The following is a 25,209-nucleotide window of genomic DNA, read 5'->3' as shown; positions in this document are numbered from 1 at the left end:
ATGGCCATGCCACGAGGTTCTTTGTCCTGTCTTTTGGCCATCTTGTCCCTTTGCCTTCCCCAGGTCGAGCAGACCCGAGTCAGTCCTTATTTGGCCACGCATTCTCCTGCGAAACTCCAAGATTTTGCGGGCCTCTGCATGCCTTGTGTGTGTGCCTCCATGATGTGGGCTGAACTGTCTAGTTCCAATACACATCCTGTGTGGCAGAGAGTCTGGTGTGCTGGGAATGACTGGGACCGCCGTGGTCCGTGATTGATCCACATCTGGTGTGCCTGTATGTGAGCAGATCTCCCATTGGGACCTCTTCATTTTGGCGCAACGGGGATTCTGGATAAGAGAAGGCCCCAAACACCCATACCAGGTCGATCTCTTGAGTTCTCACTGAACCTAGGATAGGATCAGGGCCGGACTGGGAACAAAAAGAGGCCCTGGAAGAAAAAAAATCAAAGTGGCCCCATATTTCGCCGTGAGCAAGCACAGCGAGTGAGCCCAAGCCTTCTATGAAGGGTTTGGGAGTATCCCCCAAGAAAATGTTGACTAAAATTATTCAAAATTAGTGCATTTAAAGCATGTTTTAAACATATATATGACTAAAAAGTTATGTTTTAAATAAATTCATGATCTATCAAAGTAGATCTTCAACGATAGGGTGCAATATCACAGTAAGAAACATATCAAATAACCATGATTCTCCAATTTATCATCACTCAGTACAGGAGTGGCTTTGTGCTTTCAGACCCAGCAGCAGTGCTGAAGGAGGGTGCTGACAGCTTGCTCTGTAGAGGAACAACCCTATACATAAACTGAGGTGGATGCAGTAAATCAGTTAAGAACTCTCATGTGTTAACTGTACAGCAAGATCTCAGTTGACAGACGAGAAACATTTTATGTGGGAAAACCTGCACAGTGAAAGTGGATATAAAACATGCAAAATAACCACTCGATCTCGAGGCAAAACATTCAAACATGGCTTTTCGTGAGTAGAGAGATAGATCACCCCGGCACTTTGAAAACCCAAATGGCACCTCTCGCACACTCGCCCAGCTGTGCAGCAAACTTACAGCATCTTTAAATATAAATTACTGACAGCACTTATATACAGGGGAGTATCCAGCAGTGAGAGTGAGGGGCGCTGGAGGGGCGAGCCACGAAAAAAGTCCTGCTACTTTCTGCCCCCCCCCAAATGCAGTGCACACAATTCAATACGGTCTCATTCGCTCCCCCAAACCGCCTACCCCCGCCCAATCTACCTTTTTGGTAACATTAGTGGCAGATGGCATTTTAACACAACAAACAATAAAACTGCAGAATCATTACAGATGCAGGAAACTCATCTATTAGAGCTCTGTCCAGGGGCTCTAGGGCAAAATACATGCAAACCTCCAAATTTGCATATGGATTGCACCAACAGAAATGATATCATAGAAAAGGACAATGCAAGGAGCATCATCAGTCTTTGATACTTGGAGCCACCATGGAAGCGACTTTAGAATAAGTTGCCATAAGTGAGCCAAGTGGCAAATAACTTTGTGGTGCAAAATACCTAAATTGCACTATTACTAGATATTGGGAAACTCTACAGTCATTAGGCTTTTCTAAATAACAGCATGATATATTAACATAAGCTATAAAGTGAATCAATTACAGAGCTGCAGCTAAGACGCAGTGTGATTAAGTGATTTGTCCAAGATCACAAACTTTGGTTAAATGGTGAAACCAGGATGTTGACAATTTATTTTGCATTATTTCTATACATGTTATCCAACAGTGTTTTCCCTCATTCTTCCATAGACATTTACTGTGAAATGCACCACTATCATAAAAGGAAATAAACCAGACCACGCTACATGCACTGCCATTAATAATAACGGATACCTTTAATTGGTAATAGTGGCCCATTTTCCTATCAAGAAGTTGACTTACTTTTGTCTGGAGTCCTGCCTCACTATCAAACTACAAGTCATGAGGAAATAGAACTTTGGTCTTTACAAAAGATACTGGTCGCTCTATTGAGGCAATGTGGTGGTGTTGGTGGCTTAGTCCACAATGCCAACCCAAACGCAGCAACAGATAGTAAACTGGCCACTATAGAGAATGAATCCCTGCTTCCATCACTTCATTAAATATTATGTGATCCTGGTCAAATCACGATGTCTCCCACTCCCAGTGGCACTGTCGGGAAAAGAATATATATGGTGCTGTAATTCAAGGGAAAACCCTATTAACCCAGGATGGCCCTGCTGCTGGGCATGAAGACTGTGGTCAAGCTTGTAGCATGACATGAGCAGGTCAGTGCAGGCTTACATGTGCGCTCCTTTAAGTGGGTATTCGCACAGTGCTGTGAAGCATCGGAAGGGACACAAATTCAGGCTGCGCCGGGGTGAGCCCATTCAGCACCTCAGGATGTGGTGGGGGAGAGGGGCAATGATACTGTGCAGGCTATGTAGGACCAGGCAGTTGCATGCCTCGGTGGTGAACCAGTGACCCCTTCAAGTGTTAATGCTGCGCAGTCTATATGGAGGACCTGGCAGCAGTATGTCGAGGTTGGATGAGGATGAACTAGGCACACTGCATCTATGGGAGTCTCTTAAAAGGGCAGGGTTCCTATATGGCTTTCAGTATGGTGTGTGCTACGGTGTGTGCTACGGCAGGTGATGTACTTGCATGAGGTGTGCTGGGATTTCGAATGCAATGTGTGGGTGGTTATAAGTGTTCTAGGATATCATGTAACACGGGATAAAAGAATGGGTACATTGGTTAGTATAGTGTGGCTAGATCTAGTGAATTGAAGGTTATGGTACGTGGTATGGTGTTGAGTGTAATGTGGGATGTTGCATGTCTGTTATAGTGTGTGGTATGGCGATACTAGGCTGTGTAGTGTATGATATCGTTATTGGTATAGTATGCAGTGTGTGTGTGGGTATGATGTGGTCGGTGTGTTCTTGTGTGTGGTATAATCTACGCTAGGATGTGGTGTCAGTGTTAGGTGTAGAGTGTGCCCTCCTTGACCCCTCCCGCCGGTCATGCCCTCGTGCCTGCTGAAAGCGGCACAGGGGCCCAACTGCATACAGTGGATTTTCCTCTGCTCCCCTTGCACTGCGTGTCACAGGCGGCCCTTTTTAAAAAGGGACCCCCGCCCCCCAACACTGGAGAAGCCCAGCTCTACCTGATGGGCTGTCAGAGATTCACTGCCTCCGTACACGGGTCATTACTTTATTATGCGATTTGCTCCAGTTAGCGCCATAGGGGTGTAACAAGGTACACATCACTTTGCTGCCTTATTCACAAACTGCTTTGAGAGATAAATTCGAAACCTAGGCATCTTGTGCAATCATCTTTTATTTTGTGCTCAATTGCATGCCACAGACAAAAAAGAACTTGTCTCAAACACCATTTATTTTTTTAAAACGTATTTTATTGATTTTAGTGGAAAAAAAACGTGCAATACAACGAGAAATCAAACGGTGGTTCAAACAAAGGAGGGGACGGTGCAAGGGGGACAGGGGAGGGGGAGGGAACAAACAAATCAACAACAGTCTTCATGTTACAGCGAACTTAGTGGATGGATGGGTTAGGGCCTGCGACCCAGAGTTTCAGGATGCAGGGGGGGTCGCATATGAGGGCTGTCCCTCCAGTGCTGGCATCAGGTGATAGTGTCAGTGTGATGCTGCGAGATTTCAGGGGGGTTTGTAGTCGGCGCTGAAGCGTATGTCTCTGAGGAGGGCCTTCCATGATTCCAGGGTGCCGCATTCGGCTTCGCCGCTTGACGTGATTCCTTCTTGCCAGGCCCTGGTTTCTGCTACTGTCCATCTCTCGAGTTCTTTGAGCCATCGTTCATGCCTGGGGCCCGACGGCGTCTTCCAGGCCATTGCAATTGTTCTCTTAGCCAGGATGCATGAGATGTCCATTAGTCTGACAGCATGCTTGGACTTGCTAGGTCTGGGGTAATTCCCCAGGAGGCACTCGCCGGGGGTCCATTTGTACCTCGTCATTCCGGCGTCCATGCAAGTCTGTTTGGCTTTGGACCATAGTGTCATCGCCTTAGTGCAAGTCCAGAACATGTGGATCATGTCCGCTTTATCGTTCCCACACCATGGGCATGCAGGGGAGGATGTCTTATTAAAGGAGGCGACCCTATGAGGGGTCATGTATGTCCTGTACAGGACGTTCAGTTGAATCTGACCGAATCTGGTATTCCTGGACACTTTTTTGGGAAATATTAGCGCTCTCTCCCATTCTTTATCCGTGATCGGGGTCCCAAAGTCCGCTTCCCATTTCGCTCTCAGATCTTTGCCTTTAGGGTTAGGTTTGTCGCATAGTCTGCTGTAGAGCCTGGAGCCTGGTCTCCAGCCATCCGAGAGGTCATGCATTTCTTGAAGTAGAGGGTCAGGGGAGGGTTCCTCCGGCCAGCCGGTCCACTGTTTCTTGGCAGTCTGTTTAAGGCGGTGGTACCAGAGGAACTGGCCCGGGGGTATTCCTTCGGCGGCCTTAAGAGATTCAAAGTCCCTGAATTCCCCTTCCTCGTACATGTCGCCCCATGTGTATATGCCGGCTTCTTCCCACCTCCTTGCCGTGGAGAGGTCTGCATCCGTTCGGCAGGTGTCTGCTAAGATGGGGTTATCCGGAGAATATGGGTGTTGTACTCTCCTGATGTAGCAGGACCTGGCCCATATCTTCCTTCCCAGGTCAATCAGTTGTGAGGTGACCAGGGATTGCCGTGTAGGATGCCACAGGGTCTCCTTGGGGATCACATTGTTCGAGGATTGCCTCAGTAGTTCCGTCTCAGCCGAAGATTCGTCTGAGAGCCATTTCGTTATGTGACTCAGCTGGGCGGCCAGGTAGTATAACTGGAGATCCGGCAGCTTTATTCCACCCTCTTTATGTGGCAGGGAGAGAACAGATAGTGACAGTTTGTGCCTGTGGGGGCCCCAAAGGAAGTCCCTGATGATAGCCTGCAGCTTCTTGAAGAAGGGCGGTCGAACGTAATGTCAAATGTTCACGAAGAAATATAGGAATCGGGGGAGTACGATCATCTTGACTATCGCTGCCCTGCCCACCATGGCCAATGGGAGCTTGGACCAGAATTTTATAGAGCGTCGAAGACTCATGATGGCGACCTCAGTGTTGTGTTCGTGCGTGAGTAGCGGGTTATGGCTTACGTTGATCCCCAGATAACGGAACTTGACCAGTTGCCAACCTATTCCTATCACTGGAAGTTTGCTTTCTGAAATGTTGCGTAGGCCCGCCAGGGGAAAGGCAGAGGACTTTCTTCTGCTGAATCTGATCCCCGAGTACTTTGCGTAATTATCTAGTACCTCCAGTGCTGTCGGTGCATTAACCTCGGGAGTGCTTAGGTAAAGGAGGACGTCGTCTGCGTATAGAGATATTATGTGGTGTACAGTGCCCACCTTGATACCAGCGTCGAAAAGCTGCTGCCTGAAGTACAATGCAATCGGTTCCAGGCCCAGTATGTACAGCATGGGCGATAGCGGACACCCCTGTCTCGTTCCCCTTTGTATTTCCCAGGCTGCTGATACCGTTCTTCCCGTTTTCACTCTCGCCATTGGGGAATTATAGAGGACCTCGATCCACCTGATGAAGCCCCCTCCGAAACCAAATCTTCTCAGGACCTCCCTGATCCATTCCCAGTATATGGAGTCGAAGGCCTTGATAGCATCGTGCGACAACACCGCCAGGTCCTCGTCCCTCTCGTATGTTTCAGCCATTACATGCTGTAGCCTCCTGAGGTTAGCAGTGGTGTTGCGCCCAGGCACAAATCCGTTCTGGTCTTCATGGACGATGGATCCCACCACTCTGGCCAGCTTGCGAGCCAATATGGATGTGAGGATCTTGGCATCGTAGTTTAGCATGGCCAGAGGGCGGTAGGACTCACAATCGGTGGGCGATTTGTGCGGCTTGAAGATAGGGACGATTATGGTTTCTTTCATGGTGTTGGGGAGAATCCCATTCGTGTATGCCTCCTGGTAGACCTCGTGGAGAACTGGGGTGAGGATGGACTCATACGCCTTGTAAAACTCAGGTGGGAGGCCGTCACTACCAGGGGCTTTGTTGTTAGAGAGGGACCTGATCGCCCCTTGTACGTCCTCAAGAGTGATCTCCATCTCCAGTTCCTCTCTCTGCTCGAGTGAGATGCGGGGAAGTTCTAGCTCCTCAAGTGTGTCTAGAATGTCTTCAGTAGGAATTTGCGTCTTGTGAGCATACAGTTCGGTGTAAAATTTGGCAAAGGCTTCATTGATCCCCAGCTGGGTCGTGTGGGATGTCCCATCGGCGTCCCGTATCTCCACTGGGAGGTGTTTGGGGTGTTCCCGCTTGCAGAGCCAGGCCAGTAATCTCCCTGGTTTATCCGATTCTTTGTGGGATCGGGTGGTGTGTGTGGTGAAATCAAATTTCTCTAGTCTTTCCCATGCTTGTTGACATTCTGCGCGGGCTTCCTTCAATTTGTTCTCGGCCTCTGTGGAGTTGTCGTGAGCAGACTCTAGCCGGGAGATCTCAGCTTCTCGTGCTTCAAGCGTTCTCTGCAATTGCCTGCGAGTACCACCAGCTCTCGATATAATTTCACCTCTGGTCACCACCTTCATAGCTTCCCATAATGTGCCCCAGGAGGATACCGACCCCATGTTGATTTCCAGGTAATCTTCCAATTTTTCGGCAAGGTCTTCCCTGAACTCGAGATCTTCAAGTGCTGCAGTCGGCATCCTCCACATGGGGATCGGGGGTCTGGGGCCCCTCAACTGCCATAGCATGGTCAGTGGGGAGTGGTCGGAGATCGTTCGCCCCAGGTACTCTGTAGCTGCAGCATGTGGGGCGAGCTCCTTGTTGATGAACAGGTAGTCAATTCTTGTATGGACTCCGTGAGGGGCTGAGTAGTGGGAGTAAATCCTGTCAGCCGGATGATGTTCCCTCCAGATGTCCACCAGATTGAGCTGCTCCAGAGTTTCCCTCAGGGCACGGGAAGCAAGGTTGGTCGGGTGTGGGGGGGCAGCGATCTGTCCGCGGTTGCGTCAGCAACACAAATGAAGTCCCCTCCCCATATGAAGGTGCGGTCCCGGTGCCGAATCAGCTTTGTAATCATTGTGGCGAGGTACGCCGGTATTCCGTGGTGTGGGAAGTAGGAGTTGACCAAGCAGACTGGGGTCTGTTCCATTGTGCCCCAAATCACTACGTATCTCCCCCTTCTTTATCTTGTTCACTCCCCTCCATCTGGAAGGGCACATCCGGGCTTATCCATATTAGCACCCCTCTGGCTTATTTGGAATAGGGGGACCCTCTCACAGTCCCAGCCCATCGGTCTGCAATCTTGGACATGGCCTCCGTCGTGAGGCGAGTCTCTTGAAGGAGTGCAATCGATACTTTCTTCCTCTTGAGATAGGATTGTATACGATTGCGTCTGAGGTATGAGCCCATCCCCCTCACATTCCATGTCATCACAGTGAACTGTGCCGCCATCGGGTCTGAGTTTCGGATTTAATGCGAGTCCGGCTCTGCTTTAGTCCTCCGTAGGTGGGCTGCGGGGGGAACGACACTAAGTTCCAGTCGTCGGGGTCACGTCCCGGACCCATCTCGGTCTTTGTTGGCGAAAGAAGCATGAAGACTGTACAACTAATAAAACTAATAACAGAACTGAAACTGGTGCGCCCAGCGACTACAACATTGTCGTGGTGCTCAGGCGCTCTCGAGCCGTCGGAGCCCATCCGGGAGTCGGGCGCGAGCTGGGTCAGGCGGGTGCCTAGACCGGGTGAATTCTACGCTGGGGGTGGGGCGAGGGCCTGGCGGCGGAGCCGAGCGAGGCCGTTTCCGAGTGAAAAACTGAAGTTGGATTACCTTCTGTGTTCCAGCGTCATGTACAATGATTCTTACTGTTACTTGGGGGTCGCTTGTGGGATCAGGGGGGGTTAGGCCTCATTCCGTGAGTTGTCCTTGCCATCCGCCGGGTTATCCTCTAGCCACATGTTGGCTGCCTCTGGATTATCAAGGAATACCAGCCGCTCTTTGTAGACGACCCTGAGGCGTGATGGATATAGCAATCTGTATTTTAGGTTCAGTTGTCGGAGCCTAGCTTTTATCGGGACAAATGAATTCCGCTCTCTCTGAACCTTCTGCGTGTAGTCCGGATAGATAGAGATTTTGGAGTCCCCTCTTTCGATGGGGCCCCCCTCCCTGGATCGCCGTAAGATAGTTTCTCTATCCTGAAAGTTCAGTATCTTAGCGATTATAGGTCTGGGGTGCGATCCAGGGGGAGGGCGCCTCTGGAGGGATCTGTGGGCCCTCTCGACTGAGAATCCCTGGGTCAGTTTGCCGGCCCCTATTTCTTGCAGCAGAAGGGTTTCAACGAAGGATGTGGTATTTGCCCCCTCGTTCCCCTCCGGGACACCCAGGATCCTGATGTTGCTCCGTCTGGCCCGACCTTCGGCCTCCTCCGCCTTTTCCTCCAGGAAGGCAACTTTCCTCTTCAGGAGGGCAACTTCTGAATTCATGGCTGTGGTGGCTGTGGATGTTTCCTCCGTCGACTGTTCGACGGTCGCAACCCTCTCCACTAAGTTGCGAGCGTCTTGGCGGATCAGTTGAATTTCAACTTTGAATTCGTCGATCTTAGAGTCAATGTGCGTTTTTAATGAGGCTATGGCATCAAGTATCTGCGAGTGGTTATCGGCGGCCACCCCCTCGCTCGTCTGGGCGGCTTCAGAGGAGCCGGCCCCGGCCAGAGCGGGGGTCTTCACCTTAGCGGAAACAAAGGAGTCCATGGTGGCGGCTCTGGACTTATTCTTGGCGGCCATCTTGAGGTGATGGTTGCGGATGTCCTAGGCCTCAAAGGATAGATCGCTTGCGGAGTTGCTAGTGGGGCCCTCTGCTTAGCCGAATTTCGGGCCGTGAGCTGTGGTTTGCCCCCGTGTCTGGTTGTGCGGCCCACAGAGGCGAGTTTCAGAAGAGTAAGGGTGGGCGGGAAGCCGCGCGCCTTTTCTTGTGGGGCTGGATCGGTAGAGTGACCCGAGGCGGGCCAGTCCTCTGTCAGACGGGCGGCACCGGGGGGAGTCGTTTTACTTTCTCGTGCTTCCGCTTCTCCCCATCAGGCCTGGAAGTCCGTTGGGGGAGGGATACCCCTCGTAGGCTCCGCTATGCAATGCGAGGCGCCATCTTGGATCCGACTAGAGCGGGAGGGGGAAGAGCCGTTTTGGGGCCGCAGCTGCGTCCGGGGGTCCAACTCGGCGGGCCGAATAGTTCTCAGTTCAGCAACCCTCCCCAGCGTGGCCCGCCCAGCTCTTGCCTGGCTCCTGCGTATGTGTGCACTGTGCAGAGACAGGCTGCAGGGCAGGGCACGTGCAGTTCTCTGGGTGGTGCACGGCCTCATGCGCACACCCAGTCCGGCTCGCCAGCCTGGGGCTGAATAAAAGACATGCGCAGCACCGGCAGCCAGTTTCATGCGAACAACCCAGTCGGATCATTGACATTCGTTCTGTTTAATGTATCCTTCCGAGTTCTGTGAAAAGAGGCCCTTAGACCCGAGGCCTACCGGGGGAAGTCCCAGTGTCCCTTTGGGGCAGTCCAGCCCTGGATAGGATCCAAGCATCCTGAAACTAAGAAGCTGAGTCGAGGAACCGCTGGTGACCCGCTGGAAGGTTTGGCACCCTGAGCCCGCTGTTGTCCCGCTGGACCCCTCTGCATCTGATCGAAATTAGAAGGTCTGCAAAGGCGCTTCGACCCATTTGAATAGTGGGATCAATTATTCTCGGCACCTTCATCTTAACTTGACTCTTCGGAAATGTTCCTGGGCCAACCAGCAAACTGAGCATCTTACGCAGGACCTTTGCTCTGATACTGGCGCGTTTCGAGATGACACTTGAAACTTGGAAGACTGTAAGCACTGGGTCCGAGGCACTCTCCTGCCGAGTTTCGTACAGCTAGACGCCCTAGTTCTTGAATTATGAGAGTATGCCTGAACCCGAGAGCACACGGTCACTGTGACGCCCAGCCGTGGTGACGAACTTCACAAGTGCCCTGCTGTTGTGCCCCTTTGTGCCCTGAATCCTGCTGCAGTGAAACTGGCCTGATCCCTTCATCAGGACCGGACAAATCGCCACTGTGCTGCCACAGAGTCATCGCTGCAACTCAGCCGCTAAAAGCCGCAGAGCCGCACAATTGCCGCATTTTAACCTGCAACCAAAGTGGACTCGACTGCCGAAGTACTTCCAACCCTTACCGGTGGCCCCTAGCGCATCCATCCATTTTTACGCACAAGTGTCCCCTGAGGGCCACTCACCTCTCCAGAGGTAGCCTGTGCTACCGTCCTATTTTCAACTCCTGGAACCTGTTCTGCCCTCTTGGGGAGACCCTCCTTGAATAGTGGGAACCTATCCTTCAACGCCTCACTCACCTTTCTGAGTCGCTACAGCCCCTGCAAGAGAACCCGTTTTTGCGCTACCGCACCACCGCCTGCAAATAGCATCCAAGAGTACTTTTGAGCGATAGGCTCCACTCTTTGTAGGGACTGGACTGCCTCCTATTTAGGGACTGTTTGATGAAGAACTGCCTAAAGTCTATTTGCACTGTTTGGTCCCTTTCTTCATAGGTTGTGGACCAATTATGTGCACTATTCCTTTAGGCCACTTGGTACCTGTAAATATGTTTCATAGTAGTGCTGTGTTTGTTTGAAGTATTACTGTTGATATTAGCTTTGTGTTTGATTTCAAAGATCTTGCATAAATGCATATGTATTTTTGATATATACACCTGACTGGGAGTGATTTGTAGTGTCCTTTAGTGAGTGTGCTCATTGTGGGTGTGCTCATTGTGGACTTTCAGTCACCCTTACCCCTCCTGAGACCTAGTCTTGACTGCCGCTAATGCTACCTTGATTGGTATGGCTTGTCCAGAAGGCTATCCTGTTCCAAGAAACTAGGCTGGCATTCTGAACCTCTGCCCACCAGGTCAGGGTTCAGAAATTCCTCTTAACATTCATGTTCTCCTGTGTCCCTCGTGCTTTTAAGGGCCTGACTAGAATTCCTCCATTGCAATCTTGCTCCTTGATCTGGGACCAAAATGGGCCTCTGACACTGAGGGCAATTCTGTGAGGTGTAGTCCTTGAATGTTAGGTTTCACCAAAAAGGCACTGACTTGGCTTGGGAATATAAAGTTAGTTTTGAGGACCTTTAGATTAAATGCCCAGATCTACGTGATGATGATGACCAGAAGCTTGCATAGTCAACACTGCCAAATGAGGTGCACTGTGGAAATCTTAAACAAGCAAGCCCTGCCTACCAAACAAACTTTATATTGCCTCAAATGTATTCTTTCAGAGGAATTGAAGGCCTTCCATTTCCTGCAAACAAGATTATCTACATGTTTGGTGTTTCAGTAAAAATGACACAGAGGTTTAAATCAAATTTGTGTTTACATTATCATGCAGTTAAATTTGGTAATCATAACATTTAGTACACTGCATATTCTACCTCCTAACACTCACAATGACTTTTTTGCACTGTAATTATAGGAACTGCTGAATTCATAATTGAAAGTGTAATGCTTACTCTCGTATATGTTTTAGAGGGATAATATCCTTCAGCATTGCAGATGGTTAATTTGAAATGTCTCACTGAGCATCCAATTGTCTCTTTTGTACTCCCACAATTACGCTGCTACGAACAGCTAAACTTTTCATGATTCTATAATACCAAGCATCAACTGTTCCAGAATTACTTTAGGATAAAGACGACACTCCAAGGCAAATTACATTATATAAAATGGAACACACACACCACATCACATCACATCACCCTACCGTAGCACATTTATACAGTGCTCCGGTATAAAACTAATGCTAATTTGGAAAAGTGCTGAATGAATATGAATAAATATCTAGGTCACCATCAATTTAAGTAACCTATCATTTTGATTTGCTTGTTTTACAGATTAATAGTATGTCATGGAATACCCGAGTTGCCGGATTCCACTACTTTCTTTCTTCGCCATCAGCAACAGCCAAGACCAGAGCAGTAGCTTTTGGATTTCACTATTTCTTTTTTACGTGAATGCTATTAAAGCTAGTGGGATGCCTCACAACAAGTCATGGCTAGCCTAGCCAGGGTACCCAATGGTGGTTCTTTTGGAAGAAAGGACAGTGTTGTTTACCAGACTCTGTATTCGGTGAGAATGTTATACATGGTGCGTGATTTTGCATGTGGGGGGCTGGGGTTCTTGGCTGAGTAGGGATTTTGCTAACAACCCACAGATCCTACAGCAGTCCAAGGACCATTTCTGTCGATATGTGAACATATCATTCAGGCTGACATCTTCCAAGCCTACATGAATCTGTCTTAACATAGTTTCTTTAGACCTATTTCCTTGGTTCATGAGACTGGGTGTTGTTAACTTGTATGTGGAAGACACTTGTGGTGGAGAAACAACAAGCTGGATTCCAAGCATTGGAAATTCTATTGCGCTTGAATCAAGAGAGCCTTGCCCCTGATTGCATATACACGCACACACAAGTCTCTTATAGAGTCAACAACACTCTGGCACACAAAGCTGAGGTAGGTGGTCATATCACCCTTTAATGGTGGGCCCAGGGTCAGATGTCAAGGTAATAAAATAGCATTTCAGGCAGAGAACAAGCTTTTCTTTCAGCAACTTTCATATGTAACATATTAATGACCCCCAAAGAGAAGCACACAGTTGACGTATGTATTTCGAAACTGTTTTTGCTTTTTCTTTACTGCTGTCCATAATATCTGAACCTTTGGGCATGCCCACATAATTTGGCTTATGGTTCCCTGGAAAAGTGTATCCTTTCTGACAGAACGGCGAGTCTCACAGGCCCATTATATATAGGTTCTGACAGGTGCGTGACCAAATCCTAGGCCTAATCTTACGGACAGATAGTGGTCAAAGGATCCAAGGCTGCCTTGAGCTAGTGGATGCTGGAAATGTGGGAGATATATGGTGATCCTCAAACCACCCCAACCAGGTCTCTGCACTAAGGTAGGGGGCAGCAACAGGTGTTGTCAGCTCTCTGCCATCCCTAAATATAGGGACATTGTTGCATTAATTATTGCAGGGTTTTTATCCAAGAGAAACACCAGTGCACATCAAACTACAAGACATGCTCATAGTCACCACCTCTTTGATCAGCTCGTTGTTAAAAGGAGAAGGAACATCCCGGTTACTCTGCGTGAATTATCAAGATCATCTCTGCACAGAGTTGTACTTGCATCAGGGATTAATTCTGCAAAGAGTAACTTTCATAAATGGCCGAGATGCCATCGATACCACCTAGAATGCGCCTATTGGCGATCTTTGGTCGGGCTGGCGCTAGAGAAAAACGTCCAGCAGTTATAGAGGGCCAAAGCCCAGCACCACGTGACATCATTGGCATACCGGAACCGGTATGGATTGCATTCCTCACTAAAACCTTAGGAAATGGAGGGAATGCTTTACCTATGCGAAATATCCAACGGTCTAAATGGCACTACAGCAAGGGTCTTCTTGACATTCTGAAACTGATCACGGGAAGCAATAGCTGAAGAGCTCCGTGCCCGGATGGAGCTCATTGATTAAAAAGGATGCTGTGCACTGGGCCGCTGCACTCAACTGTCTTTTCCATTGGATTGAAGAATGCCAACTCATTCCACCGTCATGGCACAACAGCATTATCGTACCCATCTGAAAGAGCGGCAGACACGCAGAGCCGGGTAACTATCACCTGCTCGCGATGCTAGAAGCCTCTTCCAAGATTTTCTCTCGCCTACTGTTAAGTGAGCTATGGAATTGGGCAGAAGGTGCTAACCTTATCCCTTTAAACCAAACGGGCTTCCAGAGGGGACTAAGCACTACAACCAACTGCCTTACACGGACTACAGTTAGCCAGCAGGCATGCAGCATCCATGGAAGATCGGTTTACATGGCATACATCGATTATAGTGCAGCCTTTGACTCTGTGAACAGGGGTCACTTTTGGAAAAAACTGTCAGACTGGAACATCCCGGCGGGCCTGCTTTCAATGATTATCGCTATCCATGAGGGCACCCATGTCAAGATTCGGCTGGACCAGTCTGGGAGGAGGTCAATTTGGATCCCCACTAAGCAGGAATTAAAGCACGGATGGCACCCACTTTCTAATCTGCATCTAGCTGACATGGGAATGGTATTGAGCAATCATATCTCAATTGCGCCAAAGTTGGGTACCTTGCCACTGTTGTGGACGGGGTATGAAGATGATATAGTGCAGATGGACCACACTCCGGCTGGCCTGCAAGCCTCATTGAATTGTCTGAAGACCTTTTCAGATGCCAACTCCTTTCTCAATAACATAAATAAGACCAAGGTTATGGTCTTCAGTCCCTGTTATTGTAAATTCAAACAAAAGGGATGGAGCCTGGATGGGAGCCCGCTGGAGGTGGTTTGTGAATACAAATTTCTTGGTATCCCATTCGACTAATTTAACCAGCTCCTGCCATATGTAACATCTTAAATTGACAGGTTCCCAGGTTATCGGGCACTTGAAGAAATTAGCTTGCAAAGGCAGGAATTACTCTGTGGGCATTTTGGCGCAACTGCATTCGGCCAAACTCCTGCCTATCTTCATGTATGAAGTGGAAAGTTGGGCTACCACTAACATCACTGAACTGTCTAAACTGGAAGGTGTACTCCTGAAGAGGTAGTTTCGACCTCCGAAGGGTCCACAGGTTGAAATTATCTACTTCGAATTGGGCATAGTTCGATGTGTGGAGAGAGCCCAGCTCTCTAGCCTTAAGAACCACCAGAAACTGGCCAATGCTCCAATTGAAAGTTTAAACCATCTCGTTTTTAAAGCTGCATGGACAAGGACCCCTACATGCCCTACAGCAATTTGGCTCATATCATCTCTGCCTCTGGCTTTGGTCGATCCTCTGAAGCTACAATTTCCAAATTACAAATCTGAGATGAGAAAGAGCCTTGTTGCATTTCACTGTGAGCTGCAAACCAAAGAACTCCAGGCTAAGAATAACTGCTCGCAGTTCTTCGAATACATCATATACAGACAGTGCCCACCTGGTTACTGTGAGAAACCTGAAGGTATCCCACCAGCTAGTCCCCGGGGATTGTCATCCCGGTGGCCACGACAAGGGCATTGCTTTTGGATCCAGTTCCTGGGGGTGGAACAGCGCGGGAGGATCACCTGGATGGGGGTGCTCGTGGAATGGAGGTGGCCCACTGAAGGTTGAGACTCGATAACCCCTTCCTTGTGACACCTTTTCTTCATCCTGCCCAGTAGGATACATAGAAACTCTATCCCCCACCCCCCTTTTGCAACACAAACACTTTCTCACAGCATGAATGACAACGGACTAATACCTGTGCCTTTTACCTGACATGTCCCAATACAAGGATCAGGCAGAGTCAGGCAATTACTGACAACTATACACACCTGACTACCCTTTCCCTTAGACATAGGGATAAAAGGCAGAGCACAAGAGCACACTCAGAGCAAGACGGAATGCACGAGGAAGCAGCCATTCCAGGATGGGAGTTCAAAAGGAGGAGAAAAGCGAAGAGACCTGAAAGGGTTGTCAAGGATCACGTTACCTTTGCCCTTTTCAACCCAGTCCTGCAAAGCCTCCGATAAACGAAACATAAGACCGGGAATCGCAGCTGGCAGATGGTGTGACAGATGTCAGCGGTACATGGCAGTCCTCCCGCACTGATAGCCAGGGCGGTGAGACATGGTTGCTATTGTGGTACCGTCCTTGACTCCAGCGGCAAAGGAACCACCAACGAGTTCAACACAGCCGGTGAGTCGGAAGAACATGGTAATTGAACATACTGTGTTAGGCTCAAGGTTGCAGTGGCAACATTAAGAAGATAAACGGACAAGAGGTCTTTGTCAGCAAACTTGGTACCAGAGATGGTCCGGCACCACATGGATGCTCAGTCGAAGGTCTCTGGCTGGTACCCCTCTTCTGAACAAAGAGACTGTACTGAACATTGTGAGTGAATAAACTACAAGTACCAAGAGGCCATAGGGAAGCCGGTATAAGGTGTTAAGGTGGTCATACAAGGGCGAGCCAAATCCCTTGTACAATCGAAAGTCCTTGACACAGTGCAGAGGTTTTGATATTGTGAAACAGGCGTTTGCGCCAGGCCGAGGGTAATGCTGTGCAACCTATGATGGCATGAAGCCCGCGCTTGCCATAGGCTAACAGAGTGACCCAGCAAGACTAGATCGCCCTTCGAAAGTCTCTATTTGAATCGGCAAGTACTCTGGTTGGTCTGAGTCCGACTGAGGGAGGGTGACGACGGAGAGAAGGACGGAAGCCCGGCTGAGGGGGATCCAAGGGTAATCACCTGATGTAAAGGTTAACAGAAGGAACTTTTGTTTTGTTGTTTTGGCGTATCAGGCCCTCTGAATCAAGAGACATTGCATGAGAAGAGACTTGGGCACAGAAGGCCCCGATACTGAGAAAAAGAACTGTAAACTAGGACCGGAGAAGCCAGGAGTGTCCTGTGCTCGAGAGTCCCCCCAAATCCCGTGCGAAAAACATATGGAAAGGCCATAACATCCTGACTAATTATTTTGTGAACACTTCTTTTCATATGAACATTAGCCCACACTCTTTTGTACCATAGTGGTAAGGATTGACAATCGTTTTTTTGAGTATGGGCCCTTTTTATTTGACTAGATTCCACTAGGAGTGTATTATTATTTGATGGTCGTAGCTTGCTCCCATCATAGATTTAGGTTTAGATTAGGCGTTTATCTCACCCACTTTACAGTTTAATCAACACCCTTGAACTGTGATCACTTGTTCTGTCTTACTTTGATGCCATGCCTTCCTTACACTACATCCAGCAGTTCGTGAGAAACTCTCTGGTCTGGGATTACTTGAGGCTAAAAATGAATGCAGTGAAAACCTTTGGAATTACATGAGCTTGGTTTAACATCTCACAAAACCAATGTTTTTGCTGTGTGTGTGGAAACTCATGTCTGGAAACAGTTAGGCACTTATTGATGAAGTGCGACACCCTGATCGAGCTGATCTCGACTGCCTTCAAGGCTGCTGGAATTAATAACGCTTTAGGGGAGGAAGAGCTATGGTCCCTTCTGATGAATGGCAATGACTAGTCTTGAATTATATTCTTCACCATCCTGTGGAGAAAGATAGCATCAACCCGGAAAACCTTTGATGTGCATTATGTGGGCATAGCAGGTGTCCATAGCGGTTGTATGGGGTGATTGCCAAATATCTGACATGCTCACCTTGGAGTTGAGATCAGTGATATGTTTTTGTGGTTATGGTTGTGAGGGCTCAAGGGAGGGATCGGGCGGTCGCTGTTGTCTTGGGTTTGCAGGTGTTGCTGCAGAGGGAGGAATTGCCATCTGTCTAATTTTCTTTTATTTTGGAGGAGTGACTGGCACAAGGGATTGTGTCCTAGTCGTCGTGAATTGAGGGATGGGCGGGGGGATGTAGATGTGTTTTAATGTTGTTGCGTTGAGAAGTTGTCCTTGGTAGAGCTGTATAACATGTTAATTAAATTAAAAAAAGAAGAAGAAAAAAAAAGAATGTGTCTGTCTGGAACCAGGATGAATACCAGATGTTGGAGGCAAAACAAACTACTTAGTGAAATAGGCTGAGAAACCAAACTGTAAGATAAGGTTCAAATGCAGGCCCTGCCAAGAAGCAAGGGACCTGAGAGGTGTCTGAAAGATGGGAGTGAAAGCAAGAAGACCAAGAAGGGGCCAGACTGTGAGTAAACCCTGGAAGAGCCTTCCAAGGGACGCTTCATCTTTTTCCTTTGTGAATAGAATGAACTTTGTAGAATTACATTTGTGAACTCTTTAATTGGCTAAGACTTTTAACATCTTTGTTTATGGAACTAGCGAGGAGGCTAAAATGTTATTAAGTGGAGGTTTAGAACTTTCTCTAGGCCACATCCTTTTGGACACTGTCATAGATCAGGAAGTTCCTAGAGGGATGAGGGGTTATAAGATTAGGTTCAATTGTATGATTTGAAACAATGCCACGGGAGGTGGTAGACACTTAAAGAATGCTCTTCGTCTGACAATATTTAGATTAAGCATCCTTGTTTATTTGTAGGTATTCCGGGAATCCCTATAGGAGTTTGGTCCAACCCATACATAGAGAAATACAGTAATAAAAAATACTTTTTGGATCCACAAATCTGTTTGCGTCATGTGTGTCATTGCCCGACCTCCCTACAGATCCCCCAGGCCCACTGAATTTGTTTCCGACATTTTAAAGTAACCATTATGGTTGGATGGCCACAGACTCCACTGACATGGCTGGTAAAGCTACTAGGTAAGGGGAAGTGGTGCCACCTGTGCCGCTTCATTTCTCTTCACGGATGCGGCTGTGTGAGCGGCTGCAGCGCTCTCTCTTCTCTCAGCCTCTGATTTCCATTGCACTGTCAGCACAGACACTAGAAAGGTAAGCCCTACATGTTGGGCTCCCACGAAGCAGCGCACGACGGAGATATGAATTGGACTGTAATATTGCTCTCTTTGCCTGCATATGCACATTTACAATCTTGAAGTCCCACATATTTGTTTGCATTGTTAGTGTTCTGTTTTCGCTTCCACGTTGTAGGCCCTACTTGGTTGGTATTGAAATCTGCCATTCCAAGATGGCCATGTTTGCAGCCTGCACCGGAGTGCTGGGCATGGTGCTGCTGGAGGCCTGCTCATCTGGGCCAATGGGAAGGCCGGCAGGCTTGGCTGGCCCTCTTCACAATGCCCACTCCTAAAGCTCCCGTCAGCTACCTGTCCGCTACAGGTACGCGTTGGTTGCACTTGTGTGCGCTTGCCTCCCCTCCCACTCCCTTGGTTGACCGTGTGTGCGCTTGCCTCCCCTTCGACCCCCTTGGTTGCCCGTGTGTGCGCGCTTGCCTCCTCTCCCAGCCCCTTGGTTGCCCGTGTGTGCACCTGCCTCCAACGTGCCCCACCCCCATGGTTGGTCGCATGGTTGGTGCATGAACCCCCACCCCAGTCGGTCGACTGGGTGCTCGTTTCTATGCCCCCATGGATTTGACTCAATTTACGTGTGCAACCGTCACCCGGCAACATGATAATGTCTCCATGCTATTGCTTGTCGAATTTAACCTTTCATTGTGTGTACATGCAGTTCTTTAACATGAGACTGGCACTGTGCTTCTGTCTGATTGAGCTTGACCTTTCTCTAGTATGTAGTCGCCGTCATTCTAAAGCGACTGGCTCCATGTATATGATTACTGATTACGACCCGCCCCTGTGTGTTGTTGCCGCCATGTAACATGTGGCTGGCACCATGCAGGTGCTCTCCGATTATGACCCCGCATTTGTGTGTTGTTGTCGTCATGCAACACTTGGCTGGATCCATACAAGTGCTCTCTGATTATGACCCTGCATCCGTTTGTTGTTGCTGTAACATGTGGCTGATACCATGCAGTTGCTATTTTCATCCAATACTGTAACCTGAAGCACTTATGTATCCTGCATTATGTATTATGTATATAACCACTAAGCTAAAGCGCCTTGGCACCCCAGATTTTTTAGCGCTATATAAGAACAATAAATAAATAATAAATGCAATCGACTTCCATGCCAGGCAAGAAGTGGGTTAGACTGGCATTTAACGGGCCATGTTGGCAGACCTTTGATACAGCCCCTAATCAGGGTCTTCTAAGCTCCATATAAATTGGCTTGCTTTGAGTACAAGTAGGTTTGGCTCATTTACATTTTCAAGTAAATTTATTGAAATGGAACTCAAGATTGTATGTAAATTTGAACGTGATTAGAATTTGAGATAGGTATACTAATATGGGCATATAATCAATATCCTACTTGGAAGGGAGATTGAAAATATATCTCACTTTCCCAGATCCAACTTGATTTTGTCTATGACAGTATTTAATTGAAAGGGCACATGTCCTTCAAGTCGTTTGATATCCAGACCACCAGATATTTCGCACTCCTTAATATGAAGGGTCTAAAGAAATGTGAAAGCACTCTCTGCTTCCTCCTAAATGCCATCAATTTTGATTTGCATAAACGTATTCTATACCCTGCAATAAGTTGAGCAAGTCGACCAAATAAAGTGATACCTTATGTTCCGGTCCCAAGAGAATAATCCCTTTCAGTTATCCAGATTGCCTGATCATTTGACTAGAAGTTCTATTGGTACGTATATAAAAGAGGGGAGAGTAGACAATCCTTTTTCGTCCCAGAGCACAAACAAAAAGGGTAGGGGTTGTTTGGCGAACAAAGCCATTTGTGTGTACAGTGTTGAGGATTCCATATAGAGCATTCACAAGTGATTGAAACAGTCCCACTCTATTACAAAAAACTCAAAAGGAGAGGCCCATTTGACATTGTTGAATGTCTTTTCAGCATCCAGCGACACTATCATTCCACTACAGCTATGAACGTTTAGTAAACACTGAACATATGTTGAGTGGTGACCCTTGATAAAGTTTGATCCTGATGGATACAGCTTGGAATGACCCATACCAGTCGTAATGAAAGGCACTGGCCAGCTTCTTGGTGTCTATATTTATTAAGGAGATTTCCCTATATGAACAGCAGAGCATGGGGCGTTTCCCTTCTTTTAAAAATGCTATAGTGCCCTTGTAAAGAGAGGTTGGGAGAGTTTTTTCCAGGGTCTCATTAACTATCTGTACAGTTAGTAGGCCAGTTCTTACATACATTTCTTATAAAGATCAAATGGTAGGCCATCTGAAAATGCCTGCTTCTGCATTATCTGAAGGGAGCGTCCAAATCAGTTTCTATCACTTTGGGGGGCAGGGAGTGGGGGCAATTAACCACATCCAAGAAGGCCCATCTGTGTTTGCTGTCAAAAGAAGGGGGGTGGAGGGGTTTCACTTTTTTTTAAATTCATTTTTGTAGAAATGGGGGAAAAACCAGAGTTGATCTCCAAGTCACCCGTCATCAAAAAGCTGTTTAATTCCCATATTTGCAGAATAATATTCTTCTGCTGTCGTGAAGGGGAAATACCATATGCTAATCAGGCTTGGTCCAACCCCAACAGGGCCAGTCCAGCCCAAACTGCTTGGTCACTTCTGCATGAGACCACAAGCATCCCCAGACATGTTTCGGCCTTGATGGGCTTCATCAGTGAGGAGTAGCTTGAGTCTCTAGGCCAAGCGGGTACGGGACCCACTCGGGCTGACTATAGCAAAACAAAAGAGGTGATGGTTTGAAGGTTTAGAATTAATCTTAACCTCTGGCATTGCTCTGGGCATCCATCCGGACCATTGTTCTTCGCCTGCCAAGCCATATAAAAGGGGAAATACCATATGGGCATACCCGTCCCTCGCGGGGTGACTAGAGCAAAACAAAAGAGGTGGGTGACGGTTTTCCCAGAGCAAGGCCAGAGGTTAGGATTAATTCCAAACCTTCCAAGCATCACCTCTTTTGTTTTGCATAAGTCACCCCAAAGTGGGGCGGGTATGCCTAGAAGTGGGTCCCGAACCAGCTGGACTAGAGAGCTGCTCCTCACTAATGACAACCAATGAGGCCAAAACATGTCTGGGGATGATTGTGGTCTCATGCAGAAGGTATGTGACTGAGCAATTTGGCCTGGACTGCCCCTTTTGGGGTGGGACCAATCCTGATTTGCATTTGGTCTTTCCCTTTCTGTAATGGCTTGGCAGGCTGAAAACAATGGTTTGGAGGGTTGCTCAGCCAAAGTAATGCCAGAGGTTAGGATTAATTCCAAACCTTCCAGCCATTACCTCTTTTGTTTTGCATCAATATTCTCTACCTGTACTTTAGGTCTGAACCCTGAAACCCTTAATCAAAATGTCTTATTTGCAGCTAACCCGCACTGACTGGCCAGATGATTCTGCAGCAATTAGAGTGTTTTAACCATTGTGTTTGAGACAATCTACATTCCCTTGTTACTTATTGTATTCTTGCTTCTCGTTCCACTTACTGCAGTCATACTCTAGAATAAACAGTAGAATTTACAATGCATTTATGAAAAACCACCAAACTGGTTACCTTACGTACTTTTGAATTTAATCTCCTGATATGTCTTGCAGAGTAGCCCATGAAGATGAGGAGTATCTGATCAAGAATCTCTTAACAATGATTGAATGTGTCACTGGATATTAATTCAAATACATAGAAAACATGTGGATTAACAAATAATTCACAAACATTTTCGTATCTGGCTTTCCTGTTGTCAAAACCACTTGAACATTTTATCTTTAGCCATTTCCTTTTAATGTTCAACCTCCCCAAACACTGATGAGGTCAAATGTCGGCACGATACTCTTTCAGGCACAGTCTGGTGTGGCTGCTTGCCACCCTGACCCATCATCTCACTGTGCCTACCTCGCCTGTTCCAGTTTTTCTGCTCATATCATCAAGTGGACCTTGATTGTGGGGCATACCAGTCTTAAGAACTTCAATCCATATGTGAGACTGCGTGCTGCTATACCGACTCCCCGGGGACTTTGGGCAGTCTTCCTTTTTACTCTTCGGCGTGTGTCCTGAACTGTTGCATTCTATGTGGCCAGTCCATCGGTCACCATCGGTCTAGCACAGACACCTCTTACATCCAGTCTTGTAGTGGTCCGCCTTTGAACGTTTTTCTTTGTTTTCCTTCACTATCATTAATTGTTCGCAATGTTGTTTACTGGATTGTGCTTTAACACTTCAATTTGGTTGACCTTCTTGAAGGCGGCACGGCAAACTTGCCTCTTAGTTGTTATTCTACTTTATGCCATTCTAGTGCTGCTCCCATCATTGCATTTATAATGCGACAATCAGGACAAGTCAACGTTTTTTCTATGTCTAGTTCTATTCCTACTCATTGGTCTCCACACAGGCCTCCTCGTTTTCCCCCTTCTTGTAATATTTTCAATCATCTCTATCCACCCTTGGATTCTGATGACTACTCTATTAATGTTTCATTCTGGAATGCTCGGTCAATTAACAAGAAAACTCATTCCATTCTTGATATGTTTCTCCGTCTTAACCTCCACTTTCTATGTATTACTGAGACTTGGCTCTCATCTGTTAATTCTGCTATTCCTGCTTCTCTATTCACTTCCGATACTAAGTTTACCCATACTCCTCGTTCTCTGGGTCATGGAGGGGGTACAGGGATTCTTTACCGACCCTGCTCCACAATTCATTCCAAATCTCCCTTGCTGCCCACTTTCACTTCTTTTGAATACTCTCTTTCTACTTTTTCTAAGTCCTTTCTTGTGAGCTTTCTTCTGATCCATCGTCCTCCTGGCCCTCTTTACACTTTCTGTGACGACACTGATGCTTTACTTAGCGTGTTTTACCTTGTTCTAATCTCTTCTTGCTATTGGGTGACTTCAAAATAAAATAATACATCTTTCTTCTAGTCATGCTTCTTCTCCATTTCTTGCCATTATTGACTCCTATTGTCTCTCTCTGCTTTCTACTCCTCCTCCTCATACCTCGGGACCCTCCTTAGATCTTATCTTCACCTCATCAACGTCCACCTCAGAGGTTTCGTTCTGCCCTATTTACTCCTCTGATCATCACTTGCTTCTATTTATCCCCCCCCCCGTGACACTTATTTAACCTCTGCTGGTTTTACCCCTTCTTTTTTCCATTGTGATCTCCGTACCTTCAACACCCCTCTCTTTGTATCTTCTTGTATTTCTACTCTTCCATCTCACTCAGCTTTTGTAGCCCTCTCGATGGACAATGTTGTTTCTGTTTTTTCTACTTCTCTTGATACTCTCTATCGTCTCTCAAATGTTTCTCCTTCTTGTAAGCCTTGTCAGCCTTGGCACTCTCCATATCTTCCCTCCAAGTGCAGAGCTCTCCGTCGCCTATAGTGTCGCAGGCATAAATCTTGATCTGTTCCTGACGGTGTATCCTTCTCTTCCTAGCACACTTTATATTATGAGGCACTTCTTTCTTCTAAATGTCTTTATTACTCTGATCTCTTGCACTCTCAATCCTCCCACCCTCGTCTCTTCCAATCCCACTCTCGTCTACTGTCCCACCCGCCTGATCACTCCCTTCTTTCCAGACTTACTGCCTCTGACTTTGCTAATTTCTTCACTTCTAAAGTGAACACTTTGTTCTGCTATTCTGCCGGCTCCCCAGTCTTCACCCTGGCCCTCTTTCTCCCCCAGCCCATGCTGCAGTTATTTCCTCTTTTTCACCTCTAATTCTGACACTTCCTTACTCATCTCTCGGGCACATCCAAGTGCATCTCCTAAAGACCCTGTTCCATCTGCTCTCATTTCTAAAATATATCCTTCTCTCAAATCTTGCATTACTAGTCTTCGTAACATTTCTCCGACTACTTCTACTATTCCTCTTCTATTTAAACATGCCATTATTCTTCCTGTTCTGAAAAAAAACCTTCCTGCCATTCCTTCGAATTTCCGTCCTATTTCTCTTCTGCCTTATCTTCTAAATTCCTGGAACATCTCATCTACTCTCAGGTTTATTCCTTTGTCACTCTTAATTCTATTCTACCTCGCTTTCAATCTGGTTTCCGAGCTCTTCACTCTACGGAAACTGCTGTAATCGTTTTGCAACTCCCTTCTTTCTGCCTGCTATGCAGAACACTCTTATATTCTTATACTTTTGGACCTAGGCAGTGCTTTTGACAAAGTTGATCACTGATTACTCCTCCTTTCTCTTTCTTCCTTTGGTTTTTCTGGCTCTGTAATCTCATGGTTTCAATCCCATCTTGCTAATCGTACCTACTCAGTATCCTGGGCTGCTGTTGATTTGGATTCCTTTCCTCTTCTACCCAGTGTCCCACAAGGGTCCGTCCTTGGTCCATTCCTCTTCTCTTTGTATACCTCTCCTTTAGCTAAGATTATCTCTTTGTTTGGGCTGTCTCATCACTTTTATGCTGATGACACCCAGTTTTTTCTATCCTCCTCTTCTTTCACATCTAACATTCACTGAAATCTTTCAGCCTGTTTTTCCGCAATCAGAACTTGGATGGCGGACCATTTTCTAGTTCTTAACCCATCTAAAACTGAAGTTATCTTTTTTCCCGCCAATACTATCCCCCCTCCTGTTTCCTCTCCATTTGTTCTATTTTCCCTTTTGCATCTGCCCTTTCCCCCCGACTCCCCACAACCATGGTCTTCATCTTGATACTAATCTTTCCTTTGCTCATCATACCTCAATTACAGCTCGTTCCTGCCGCTTTCATGTTTTTAACATCCGGAAAGTTAGTTCTCTGCTTA

At 47.3% G+C, this 25,209-nt stretch overlaps 1 protein-coding gene across 2 annotated transcripts in view; it reads right to left on the bottom strand.

Moving 5' to 3' along the window:
• Window positions 1-25,209, bottom strand: part of RNGTT (RNA guanylyltransferase and 5'-phosphatase) — a 2,962,270-nt gene that overhangs the window by 1,082,969 nt on the left and 1,854,092 nt on the right. The gene's annotated exons all lie outside the window — the stretch shown is intronic.

This window comes from Ambystoma mexicanum, chromosome 4p (assembly GCF_040938575.1).
Source record: "Ambystoma mexicanum isolate Mex_15411 chromosome 4p, UKY_AmexF1_1, whole genome shotgun sequence".
Classification (NCBI taxonomy): Eukaryota; Metazoa; Chordata; class Amphibia; order Caudata; family Ambystomatidae; genus Ambystoma; species Ambystoma mexicanum.
Note: the sequence above shows the minus strand (reverse complement) of the source record. Positions and strands in the feature narration are given on the sequence as shown.